General features: G+C 41.3%; 1 protein-coding gene across 2 annotated transcripts in view; it reads right to left on the bottom strand.

Moving 5' to 3' along the window:
- The window catches only part of fam107b (family with sequence similarity 107 member B), a 24,370-nt gene extending 10,734 nt beyond the window's left edge, over nt 1-13,636 (bottom strand). Inside the window, exon 1 of one of the 2 annotated variants that reach the window (XM_023403969.2) lies at nt 13,592-13,636. The gene's annotated coding sequence lies outside the window, so the exon portion shown is untranslated. Of the gene's footprint in view, nt 1-6,079; nt 6,264-13,591 lie in introns of those variants that run through there. The other variant, XM_023403971.2, reaches the window with a different exon arrangement.
- Between the last annotated feature and the right edge of the window lie 54 nt (nt 13,637-13,690).

Consider the following 13,690-nt stretch of genomic DNA (forward strand, 5'->3'; position numbering starts at 1 on the left):
CCCCCTTTCTGTGTGTTATAAGCTGGACAGATCCGGGTGTGCGTCTCCTAGCATTTCTGTTAATGAAGCGGCCATTCAGCCATAAATAGGGGAGGCCCTAATTAAAACACACAGATAGATGGGCTTTTAACTGACAGCTGAGGGGGATGGGGGAGGGAGGGCTGGGGTGTGTATGTGTGCATGTGAGACAGAGAGAAAGAGTGAGAGTGACAGAAAAAGTGAAAGACAAGCAGAGAGTTGTTGGCCTGTGTGTGTGTGTGTGTGTGTGTGTGTGTGTGTGTGTAGTGACAATGAGCTCATTTCCCGGACAGAACACGTATACGTACATGCTCATTCACAAGCCTCCCCCATGACGACACATAAATCACGGTGTGAAGCACAGTGACGTACATGTGCACATACTTCCAGAGCACAGATTCAAACAATAGAATCACATATTTTCCTGTCACTTGCACCTCTAAACACATTCAAAATCAGCATCCAGTTAAAAATACAAACAGCCCACTTACATACAGTCTAGTACTGTATGTGCATGTGTAGGTAAAATAATGTGTGTACTGCAAATGGCACTCACATTCCTCTCAGGAAAAACTGACCTGCCAGTGCATGCTGAAGAGAGAAGTAGCCAATAAGAGAAGACAAAACATGAACACCATGAACTGGTCAGGAGCACGAACATGTTTCAACAATGCAAAAAGTTCCACTCCTGTTATTGCTATCTGGCTATCAATAGCTGGGTTTAGACTGAGCTCAAACAGCTCAAATACCACTGTACAGAAGATGATAGGGTGAGTGCATATTTAGACTACAAATACAGCTAACATTCATAGCATTCAGCTCAACAAAACGAAATCGTGGTATGATCTTACAGAGACACAAAGGAAGACAAAGAGTAAGGGGAATATGGTTCCACGAAAGTAAGCTGGAGAGTTTGGGGGTTGAGATCTGTTTTGTATTTCCTGCCTTGGAGTGGGGGTATGGAGCCAAGGAGAAGAGGAGCTGGGGAATTCTGGGGCCTCATCATGTACTGACCTCTTAAAGCACCCGCCCCGCTCCCACAATACGATTATGTCACTAGGGAGATGTGAGGGTATGGGAATTTACAATCAACGCTTTAGGGTTTGTAAAGCACAGATGCGCACAAATGCACAAACACACACACAAGGATAACAAAACACATAGTGCATCGTGTGAGGAAGGCATGAGCTGTAAGGTTTCAGCTACACTGTGTATGTGTGTCTGTGGATGTGTAAAACCCTGATGTCATTAAGGGAGTACAAGGCGGCTCTATGGACTGTCATGATGAAAAGTAAACACTCAAACTCATTACTATGCCTGCCAGTCAGGAGTAATAGTTCATACAAAAACATCTGAATTACAGTCCCTCTCTCCCTCTAACGTACATACAGTTCTCACCGGACACTGTAATTTTGGGTAGCAGGCTTAAACAGAGGAACCTTCACAACTCTTCACTTCTCATTTCTTTCATTTCTAAGAGTTGATTGCAGTATGAGCAAGTATTCAGATCGGTTACTTCACATGATCGGATGAACCAGCTGTCGTTAAAATAAAGAGTAACTGATGCCTTTTTTACTCAGATGTTTCTGGGATAAGCACAAACTGATCATGTTTAGCTGTGGTCTCTCCTATTGAACTGGAACACGCCTGGTTTGACAGTTTGTGCTCAGCACTGATTTGCTTGTTTGCAGTCCTGCTGCTACACGTTGTGAGCCCCGGGGTGAGGCAGATTACACAATGAATGGGACGGATTGAAAAGGCACAGACACCACTTTGAGTCACGCTTTGGGAATGTGATGAACCTGCAAAGTGATTATTGCTTTGGGCATGCAACAGCATATACATGTCGGGGGCACACACACACACAGCTGGAGACCTATATTCATACAGACATCTTTGAATGACAGAAACATTTGCGTGCATGCAATGTACACTCTTTTTTTTCTTAAAAAAAAAAAAAAAAAAAAAGGTTAAAATGAAACTGCTCACTCAAACCAAATTCTGAACACATGTCCTGAATAAATGGTGAGGTGCTACAGTTTGGGGTCACACCTGTCATTCAAAAACAAAAGGCTGGTCTATACTCTCTCACAGCTGACACTGACACATGGTCCTGAATGTATATGTATAGACCTGATGAGAACAGGTGGACTAAGACAGATGAATAACACATGCACCCATAGACTGTTTTGCTCCACAGACATATCCTAAGAAGACAAATTATAGACAAGAGCAAATGCATGTTCCATATGGCTCCTCCTCACTGAGGCGTACACATGTGCCCATATATTGCACATGCCTCACACACATCGCCCTTTTAAAACACAGTTATAATATCTGTCTCTTTGGTGGTGTAAAAACCATATAGTAAAAAAAAAAAGCCACAGCCGTTTCGTCTGGCTCAGCAGTGTCAAGTGCTGTTCAGTCGTAAAGGAAGAGTCTTTGTTATGGGCTCTGCTGTCTGTTCCAGTTCCAGATGCAAAGCTTTGTGCTTTACTGCTGTTTTCTCGCTTATGGAGCAGAGTCCCGCCCCTCCTCACTGTCTACTGGCTGAGCCCAGCTGGGAGCTCAAATCTCATTGGCTGGGGGGCACACCAGGGAGGATCTGGGAGGTTCTCCTTTGTTTACATGCTAGTAGAGAAAGCCCCAATAACAACTGTTACCTTGGGCAACCAGACAATCTACAGTTATAGCCAGACAGACACACAGGGGTGTAAGCTGAACGTACACACACAAACACAGATAATTAGGTAACCAGGTGTCAAAAAACAGACCAAATGAAGAGCCTTTGTTCTATAAGATTCTATGCTTTATGCTCAACATGAGACAAAATATATGCTATGTGTATGCATATTTTTAGTTGGATTCAGTAGGCAATCATGTGGTTTCATTGTCCGATGAAACTTTCCAAAGGCAGCTCGGGTATACATTCTGAAAGCCCAGTTTGCTGCAGACTGTGACAGAAACAAGTGGCTCTGTTCTTCCCAGGGTGCATGTTCCTGTTTGTGTTTGTAATAAGACAGGATCATATATCTTGATACTGACTTACAAAAGAGCTTAATCCAATTCCTGCAGCTCAGACCTCCAATCTCTCTATACTTCAACCTAACAAGCTGCAAGGAGGAAGGCATTTAGAATGTGTGTGTGTGTGTGCATGTGTGTGTGTGTCATCCATTCTCCAAGACTACGCAAAGTGGTCAGCACAGTAATGGTGCTTTATTGTGATTGAAGCTCCAGCATAACAGCAGGAAAATCAATGGGATTCTTTGAGAAGCCAAGTCTCTTCAGGTGTTAGTGTGCATCTGTTTATCTTTTTGGTATGCATGTTTATCTTATCTCTCTTTTATAAGTAAATCATCAACATCAAGTTGCTAGGCTGCTGAAACAAAAGTAAAGTCAAGCCTCTGCATGACTGACTTTCATATGAGCTGCTCTCCTTCTCTCACCACACAAAACCTCACCATCCATCCCCGCAGCAGCTCTCTATCAGGAAACCCAATACCTAAATTGTGACATCATAATCTAAAACCATGGCAACAAAACCACAGTAAAGTGTAAACAAACCCTTTGAGCCGTTGTTGGATTCTGTGATTGCATCACTTATGTTTGCATTGCATCATAATATTTCATCCAGCCTGCATGGAGAGGGGCAGTAATGCACACAGTGTCTGTGAAAAAGTGGCAAAACAGATCATAAAGACAAAGCAACTGTCCAAAACATTTTTTTCAGAATACAACAGAAACATAAGCACAGATTCGTTTTATTTCCGCTTAAGGTAACCATTTGATTTCATAAGAGTGTACTTTTTCATTACTATGTGAGTGTAAGTATAGCAAAAATTGTGATATTTTACAATCTGACACTAAGGGTTAATGTGTATTTTAATGTGTAAAAATGAGTAAAATATCAGACTTTGTTGCAAATCTTCCAACCTATAAAGTCTATTATTAATTAATTATGACCTTAATAAAGGTGGTCTTTGTTTCAGACAACGTGGCCCACCTCCACTTTAATACTCCAGGAAACCCTGAGTCTTGTTTAAGTATTCTTTGATTATACACTTACTGATTTTAATTCAAAACTTTTCTTTACACACTTTTAATATGGCTTGTATGGCTGCTCGTGTTAAAACAACATTGGCAATTACAGGCTGGAACTGGACAGAGTGGTGATGTGTTCGCTAAAACCATGAGGGCTGAATTCTCAGTACAGAAAACCACTGAAATCTCACTCTTATTTACATGGCTCACAACAAGGGAAAGACTTAAAAACATTTGCTGAAAGGTAGTCTTTCACCACAAGTGTACAATATGTCTGTGAGGAACTAGTAATACAGAGTCTGTGTTTCGTGCGGTGCGGGTCTTAAGGATCAGTGCATTCTGCTGAGTAATGAAGATTTTGTGCCCGCAGACAGACCAGCAGGACTGTGGGAGATAATACTGTCAACACACGTGTGGGTTGCCAGTTATACCCCTCCTGGACACACACCCATTCCTGACCCACATACCTGGATTCTCTTGAGGTCAGGTTGAGTCCTTGACATGGACTCAGATTCTATAATGATACGTTTGAGAATGCATCAAAACCACAATGGACACACACCATTATAGAATGGAAACTCAGACATTTCATTCACATATTTAAATTCCTTTGAGTGCAATAATAATGGAGCAGAGAGCATTCCAGTTGTAACACCCACCACACACACACACACACACACACATACACAATGACAGCATGAGCCCTTATGGGAAACAGAAGACAGCAAGAGAGACCGAGTAAGAGAAACAGGAGAGAGAGGAGGGAAGGAGGGGGTTCAAAGATCAGAAAACAGATGTAAATCGTTTAGCAAACTCCCCTCCAAATGACTAACACATGTGCAAGAAACTTTCCCCTCCCTGCACACACACTCTCTTGAAAGCTCTGCACCTAGACAATATAACATACTCATTCATACCACCTGCTTTTGTCACTTCTCCTCTTGTTAGAACACATCTGATAACCCCGAGTTAAACTACCTCACATGTTAAAGCTCCTCGGTTGTATTTGCCAGGCTGCTATTTCGCCTCCACCCAGCAAACACACACACTCAACCAACCTCCTGGCTATAGAGCTGGGTTCAACCATGTTTGTTTAACATCTTGTTAAAGTTTGACAGAGAGTATAAGCCACTATGAAAAAGACACACCAAGTTTTTGAGACTGGCAGACCTGCAAGATCTCAAAATACCACACACCTCTTCACATGACAGTTGGTGTGTGTGTGCCCTGATGACAGCACAGGCCAGTGTGTCAGCTCTGACTGAAGCCATGTGCTGTGACACAGAGGGCTTTAGTCATTCCTGAGCTATTACACACACAGCCTTACCCGAAAATGATGAATACAGCTCACCCATAACATATGGTCTATTCTTGTGTTGTTCGTCTCACAAACAGGCCTAATTTCAAGGTACTTGACTACTTGATGGCTATGGTGACAAATCAGAAAAACAAGCAAGTCTTGCGTTGTACAGATTGTAAAGCCAAATGTCATTTTGTGACAGCTTTAGAACAAGAGTGATTCTGTTTAAGAAGATTTGTGCCAAGATATTGCCAAGTGTAATATCATATGTGAACATAACATGTTAACTCCCAAAAATCTTCTCTAAACACCACAGAGAGTAGGAATAACAAACTGAGATTTAATTCTACTGCTTTTCTCATAAAGTGCGAAGTGTAAACTGCCCATGAAAACAGGAGTCCGCTCCAAAGTAAATGTAACAGTAGTCTGTACATGCTGTACAACAACCTCAACGTGTTTGTTCGTCACTGTCCCGTCGGCTACAGTCATGCGCTACAACAAAAGGAGACAATGAAGCAAGAGTTTGTGTTTTGCAATCTCATTCTCTCTCTCTCCCACCTCGGTCTTTTCTTTTCCTCGCTACTTTCCAGCTTCTGAACCCAAAACCCACTGCTTCTGCAGACAGGGGCAGACAGACAGGTTAAAACGTGCCGCTTTTGTTAGTGCGCTCGTGAAACAACCTCCACGAGCTCCAGACTACAAATACACACACACACCTACCTCAAAGTCGACCCCGACGCGACTTCCCCAACTCAACTTGTTCAATTTTTAAAATGACAAAGTGCCTCAGTCCGCATTGGAGCGTCTCCGGATCACTTCTCGGGGTTGAGGTGTGTCTGCGCGACTCTCTGCTTTTGGAAACTGTTCAATAGCTCAAGCACACACACACACACACACACATACACACTCAGTCAGGACCCATAGAAAATGTAAATTTAAGCTGGGTGGGAGGGATGGAGTGACGTCGGCGTAGGGCTCCTCCCCCTCCGCCTCTTTCTTCATCTGCTCATTGAAGTATATGAGTAGGGACTCCCAGAGCTCAGGGCGGGGCGTGGATGGAGAGCGAGCACAAACACACGCGCGCTCAAGTGAACACAAGATTTAAAAAATGTGTCATAAAACTCTTACTGAAAATTGTTATAACCTGTGATAAGGTAAGTTATCATAAGTTTTCTATAATTTCTATAATAGGACATATAGGCCAACTGAGCCTCAAAATACATTAGTTTGCCAATTATATTTTTTAGAATTTTTAAAATAATTATAGGCAATAGAATTTCAGTGTTATGCCTTATAGCTGTAATAACTAAATTCTACTTTAAAATTTACTTTTTAAAACCATAATATAAAGCCATAACATATAGTTTTTCTCTTTCTCTTAAAGCAGCATGAAAATTTATCAAATGACTGATCTATGTGTAAAGTGAAAAGAGTCTTTAGTAGTGACAGATATACAAAGAATTGTCACCTAACTAATGCAGTTGCCCTCAGCTCTGCAGGAGCTGTAGTTTCCTTCAGCTTGTCTGGTTTTATGGCCTGCAACTTGCTCTCATGAACCTTGTTTCCAGCTGCAGCTGCTGTCGACCAAAAATAAACCCAATGTACAAGTTAGTGGAAACCAAACCAGAGCAAAAAGGAGTGATATGCTGTCCTATTTTTTATACACATTTCTATAAAACTCAGCCTGATATATGTGATATCTTTGGAAACTCCTCTAGAATAAAAAAAAAAAAAAAAAAAATAATAATACATTTTATTTAAAGGCGCCTTTCTTGGCACTCAAGGACACCGTACACAGTTACACAAATTGAGATTAAAAACATATTAAGAATTAATTAACAACAATAAAAATGAAATATAAAAATAAAAACAATACAAAAGTGACAGTAGACAGTAGCAATGATGGTTGGAGTGGGACCAAACAGCTCGCAGACAGTGGATTCAAACGAGCTGGGTTTAATATATGTGGGTTTAACTCTTGGCTCCACAGCATAAGAAGTTTTTAATGACTGGTGACTGATGTCCTGCAAAAATTGTCATTTTTTTTACTTTAAAAACTTGAAGGCAAAGTTTGCAGACAGATAATTTGATCATTCGTCACTTTGACTATAACAGATCAGTCTGCTGCCTGTTGTTGTCGCAGACTGAATATCCTGAGCATTCTGTGATAAAGAGTAATCTGCTTATGGATGAAGGGTCAGTGGATCTGCTTATCCACCACCCTTCTGTTAAATCAGCTCACTGAAACCCCTAGTTTCATAGTGTTCAGTTGGTTTATGCTGCTTTGCTTATTTCATATATCCTTCTTGACTACATCTCATTGGGTTTGATCTCTGTTGGATAAAGATCTGAGTTGCTGCACAACTGCAGAGCAGGCTTACTGGAAATGAAAAAAAAAGTACGAAACAGCCCAAGGGTCTGGTTTGAAATCTAAACATGTGGGAGGTGGGGGCGTCAGAGAAGTAAAACATTCCTAAGGACCTTCTCATAATTTAGGAGAGGGGTGACTAAGAGTGTTGAGCTGAACAATAGGATGAGTCATGACAGAGGGTCTCCTCTGACAGGGAGGACACTCCCTCCAGAGACCCCCACAGTCAGAGCTCCCACCATGCAGGAAACAGATGTGTACAGAGTGAGTGTGTGTGTGTTTCTGTGTGTGTATGTGTGTGCGCGCATGTATGTGGTTGTGATGAGAAAACAAACATTTATGCGGCAACTATCGCTATAACCATACTATTTCACATATATTTTATATCTATTGCTAAAAGTTGCTATCTGTAAGTTTTGTAACTTTGTAACTATTTGTAACTTGGTTGCTTACCAATCGTTGGCCTACCAATTATGGTGGTGTTGATTGTCCCTTGACAAGAGCTTCGGCCATTGTCGTCTTTATAATAGGAGAGGTTATAATAAGCCTTTGAACAACGCTACATCTTCAGGGCTGATTGGAGGCTACAGTATGTCAGTATCGGAAAATGACGAGATGGCCTGGGGGCTATCTGGTTAGCATGCTAACTTCAATAGAAGAAAAGCTGTGATCAGGACAAGGGTTAACATTGGCGTTGCTTTCCACCACTGGAGACAGCTCTTGGTGAATAAAGGGATGAAGTTTGATGCTGAACGTTTCTTCTAGACTGGTAAGTAAACAGCTGTTAATGCTAACATCGGCTATGTAGCAATAGTAAAACTTACAAATAGCTCCTTTAAAGGAATATATTGACATTCTGGGATACATTTATTCTCTTTCTTGCTGAGAGTTAAAGGAGGAGCTTGATATTACTCTCATATCTGTATACTAAATTTGTAGCTAGAGCCAGCAGCTGGTTAGCTTAGCTTAGCATAAATACTGGAAACAAAGAGAAACAGCTAACTTCAAAGGTAACAAGATCCTCCTACCTGCACATCTAAAGCCCACTATTGTATCATGTTCTTGTTCCTGTTTAATCTGTACAAAAGTTTAAGAGTAAGAGAGTGTAAGTGTAAAAAACAATGTGCTGTTTAATGGGAGATTATGGGTTGCCTCTTTCTTAGCCAGGTACAATTGCCAGGCAGTCAATGGAGACTCCAGGAAGAGTCCCAGCAAAGAAATAGTCCAGCACATAACCCCCTCTAAAACGAAGTCTTGTCAAGGAAGCTAATGAGTGTATTTCCCATAATGCGGGGCTATTCTTTAAACCTAGAACTTAAAAGTTAACTTAAAAGTTTAAATAACATTACAGCCATTACGATTAAAACTCAGGTCATGCTAGTTATAAATTTTAACCACTATAGGAAGAAAGTACTTCCTCACTGCTATGGCAACAGGCCTATTTTTGTAAAGCAACTTCGCTTGTTATCGGCAGAGATATTGCATCTACCAGTAGTTTCCATTTCAGGTGGTTTGGGGGAAGTTACATGCTTCTTCTTTCAAACCACAACTGAGATGAAAAGAATTAGGGGAACAGTTTCATTGCTGAGTCACGCCCCAAATAGTGGTTTGCAGAAGTGAAAACCCCTTTCTCAGTAGAAAAGACACAAAATTCCATCGCAACCACTGTGTGCTCTTGACCCGATAACCAACAAGTTTTATTTTGCCCGTATGCAATGTGATGCCAGCTCTAAATGTCAAGATGTCCCATGACTGACCTATGAGGACACATATACATACAGTCCATAGTCCTGTACACATAATTGTGCTGGCTGATGTGGAGTTTGGCCACTGAAGATCATCTTGTTACCACTTCTTGTGTGTATATGGGGGTTTCTTCACTGGATGTCACTGCCTGGAACTGAACAGCCTTATTATTTCCTCCTCCTCACTATCTCACACTGCTGGTATAAGTCTAATTTCTGGGACAGATGTTTCTGTTATCCTCCCAGGGTTTCCCACCGTTCTTGTGTGTGTGCACACGCATGTGTGTATGTAGTTTTGTGTGTGAGGCCCCTTGTTTTTTCTTAGTCAGGCCTCCAAGGGCCTCCACTTTAAACAGGATATACCAGTTATCTGAAAACAAGGGTGAGACAGAGACTTTCCTGTGTGGGCAGGTCTTAAAACTCATAATAGTGAATTTCTTCTAGAAAAAAAATTGAAGACTATTCTTTTCTGAGTAAGACGTAAATGTGAGATAAGGATGTGCGCTTTTTTGTTGCTCTATGATAAAGAAAAATATCACAAAATGAATAACAAATAGATTTTAGAAATGCACAAGAGCAACGTAATTTCTTCACTGCTTTGTTGTGAGCACACCAGTATAGAAAAGGGGGAGTTGGTAAATAATTGCACATAATTGTAGTGTACATAAACACCACTCTCCACGTGCATGACCTACTTCTGAATAACTGGGGTTTTACACCAGCAGTACACCCACCCTACGCTGAAGCAGTGTATGTTCAAGAGCCCTTGATTAAATTCGAGATACTTGTTGAAACTGTCAGTCTGTGTTTTTTAACACTAAGCCACCATTTCCTTCTCTCTCTCTTACTCGTCCCAAACAGACTTAATGCATTCTTTCCACTCTGTTTTCTCCCTCATGTCTGACCCAGCAACAGTTTAGGGCTCATAACCTCAGTGTACTGGTGGAGAAACCACAAGATAAAACTGTACACTGAAGCAATAATTCCACATTTATGACATGAGTTTTAGAAGAAATTGCCAATTAGGTCACCGTAAGTCTTTGTGAAGACTCATGAATTGTCCATATGTTCATAACAAAGAGGGTACGTGCAGGCTGTTTGTGTAGCTTTAATGACGCCGGGTGATTTTTAAAAAACAAAATATGGACGACACTCTCACTGTCAGCCTGTCTTTCTCTGTGATGTGTTAAGCAGTTCTTGGGGTAATGTAAGGCATTCAGCTTTCTCTGCCTTTCCCCTCTTTTCCCTGTGAGTGTTCAGCCAAAGTTCAGCTAATTCAATCACTGCTGGATGACTCACACCACAGTGTCCCTCTCTGCACAGAGGCACAGACACTCACACACATCCAAACACATACACATGCACCACGGTGCCTGGCTGGATGACATTTGTGAGATCAGTACTACGTCAGCCTCTCAGCACACTTGTGAAATGATGTCCTGTTCTCAAGCTTCATTAGCCACTCAAACTCTCCATCTCATTTTTATCATCAAGCTTTTGCAATATCTCTATTATTGATATTTTAACATTCACTATTTGTTTTAATTCCTGAATTTATTGATCCATCTCTTTAACACCAGCCCAGATGTTTCCCTTGTCATAAATATAACAGCAACATAAAGTGCAAGTCTGGAGCAACAATAATTCCTATTTCATTTTCATAAAACATTAACTCTTTTTTTCCAAGGTTGCCTCTCTGTGGTAGAGATGACACTGGAAAGGTTTTTGTCACTACTTTCATTCTTACTTAGTATTCATTATTTTCCTCTTATCCGTCTGCTAGCAGCCATGTAAGGTGAATATGACCACAAATTCTTTCTATTCGCATGAAAAATGATTCATTCAAGCATGGCAGATGAGCAAATTACAGGTTGCATGCAATTTCCTGCATTTGCATGCCTACGCATGTGTTCATGTTTGCATGTGTTTGAATGTCATGCATGGGAGCACATGCAAAAAGATCAAGATACAGTAATTTAACTGCAGCTCTCGGAAGTTGTCGCTGAGGCTGTTATTACTGCTCAAGCCACCCAGATTTATTGAGCGTTACTGTACAGAGCCTCTCCACTTAGCTTAATGACTGCCAACAGGAATGAGAGCAGATGGCTCAGTCACAGTACAGTAAGAGGTGAAATATCCACACTTTTGTTTAAGAAAAGTGCCCACAACTTTCAAGTCTGTTTTATCACAAAGACCACAGACACAATGTGTTAACGTGTGTCTGGTATATATATCTTTGCTGGACTCTTAAGAATTGATTCACTACACATATGTTCAAACTATCAGGAAGACTTACTTTCTTTCCATAGATACACAGAAGAAGTAATTCATTCCTCCCTGAACAATTTCTAAACATAGGCATGAAAAGCTGTTTTATACTTGGGAATGTGCACACATGCAGTGCAAACAAACTCAAATATGTCTTCACAGTACTGACATGAGCTGATAGGTTATATAGATCCTTGAATAGCATACCAGTTAATCATCAATGGTGTAGGACAAAAACAGAAAAGAAAAGAATTCAGGTCAAATGTGGGAGGTGAACAGGCCAGGGTAAACAGGGGACACAACATCATAGAGATACATGTATCTGTCCCTCCTTCTGTCCGTCCACTCTTCTGTCTGTCTGTCTGTCTGTTCGCATGTTTGTGTGAATAAGCTGAATAAGCGGGATTTCCAACGCAGAGAACAGGAAGGCCCTTCCAACAGCACGCACACACCATGACCGGAGGAAATCAAGGTCAGTGTGACAATTGTGTGTTAGGGAGACAGAGACAGAGAAGGTTCTGTACTTACATTACCCCCTGGTGCATCATAATCTCTCCCATTTTATCCTTCTTGGAGGGGGCTACAAAAGTGTGGCTGTATTGTTTAAATTTCTCCCACTGCAATAAAGAGACTTGTGTTGTAAGACTTACAGTGTTCATTGTGTTGATATGATAACTCTTAGAGAACCACATGTAGACAATGTTCTCTTGTTTCTTTTTCTATGTGTGTGTGTGTGTGTGTGTGTGTGTGTGTGTGTGTGTGTGTGTGTGTGAGAGTACATGTGCTTGTGCTAAATAATCCTTTAAAAGCATCTAAAACACTCGACTGGGTTAGTAAAGCATTAATGATAGCACTCTGGGTGGGTTAACCTATTCTGCCTGTTGTTCCACTTTCCATACAAGAGAGGAGAGCCTCCTGCCATTACCTTAAATACAATATATACCTCATGAAAATCATTCGGTGTGATATACAGGTAGTGAACACCGTACAATATTATGTAACCAAATTCAATAAATGCCACCTTTGTAAAAGTAAAACTTTCAAAATGTTGTGCCAGATTCAATTATATTATAACATCCGAGGCTGTAGTGTATGTTGTTTTTGCACTGCACTGCATTATTTTGGGGTTTGTTTTTATCTCCCAGCCCCCACCTCCAAAATCCATTCTTTGTAATGTTATCAGAGGGGGTTAGAGAGATTGACTGTAGATAAGGCAGCCTTGGTTTGTGCATGCCAAGGCTTTGTTACATGCTCTGTCTTGCAGGTCTGCTGGCACACACTATTACACACACAATGTACACACTCAATCACATTATTAATCAGCCACTCAAGTCCATCCTTTTACCCATTTGTAAGCCCTCCACCCCTCCCAATGCTTTGCCCCAAGACTCATCGCCAAGGTAACCGCCAGCACTCAACAACCTTCTCCCAGACATCCTGGCAAGGTGAGGGAACACACACACACACACACACACACACACACACACACAAAGTCAAACGCACACAATGTGTGTCCTCTCCTCCAGATCAGTATTTACTACAGATAGACAAATAGAAGTCTCCCTAATCACTCATAAGCAGACAGGTTATACAACAAAAATTCTTTCATAATGACTCTTTGACACACTGAGGGCACAACTGTGTGACCCTGATCATTTCCTCACACGCAGAGTCATTTCTTTTCAAAAATATTTCGCTCTCCACATAAAAATCAAAGTTGTTTTTCCATCAGCAGATGACAACCTGAGCCAGAACATTTTCCATTTTCAAAATATGTGCCCAGCAACACAGGCTGGAGGTGAAGGAGGGAGAGGATAGGAAAGAAGAGGAAGCTCGTGTTGTTTTCCGTACCTGATAACCCTCCATCCTCTGTCTCTCTACAGTCCGACCTGTCAGACGCTGTTTCCTGGAATTCTGATTCCTGAGGGGAGTGCATGGGAAGGCAACACA

The sequence above is a fragment of the Seriola lalandi genome, unplaced genomic scaffold (genome assembly GCF_002814215.2).
Source record: "Seriola lalandi dorsalis isolate HSWRI2012SDOR001 ecotype SW California unplaced genomic scaffold, Sedor1 jcf7180002054188, whole genome shotgun sequence".
In the NCBI taxonomy this organism is placed as follows: domain Eukaryota; kingdom Metazoa; phylum Chordata; class Actinopteri; order Carangiformes; family Carangidae; genus Seriola; species Seriola lalandi.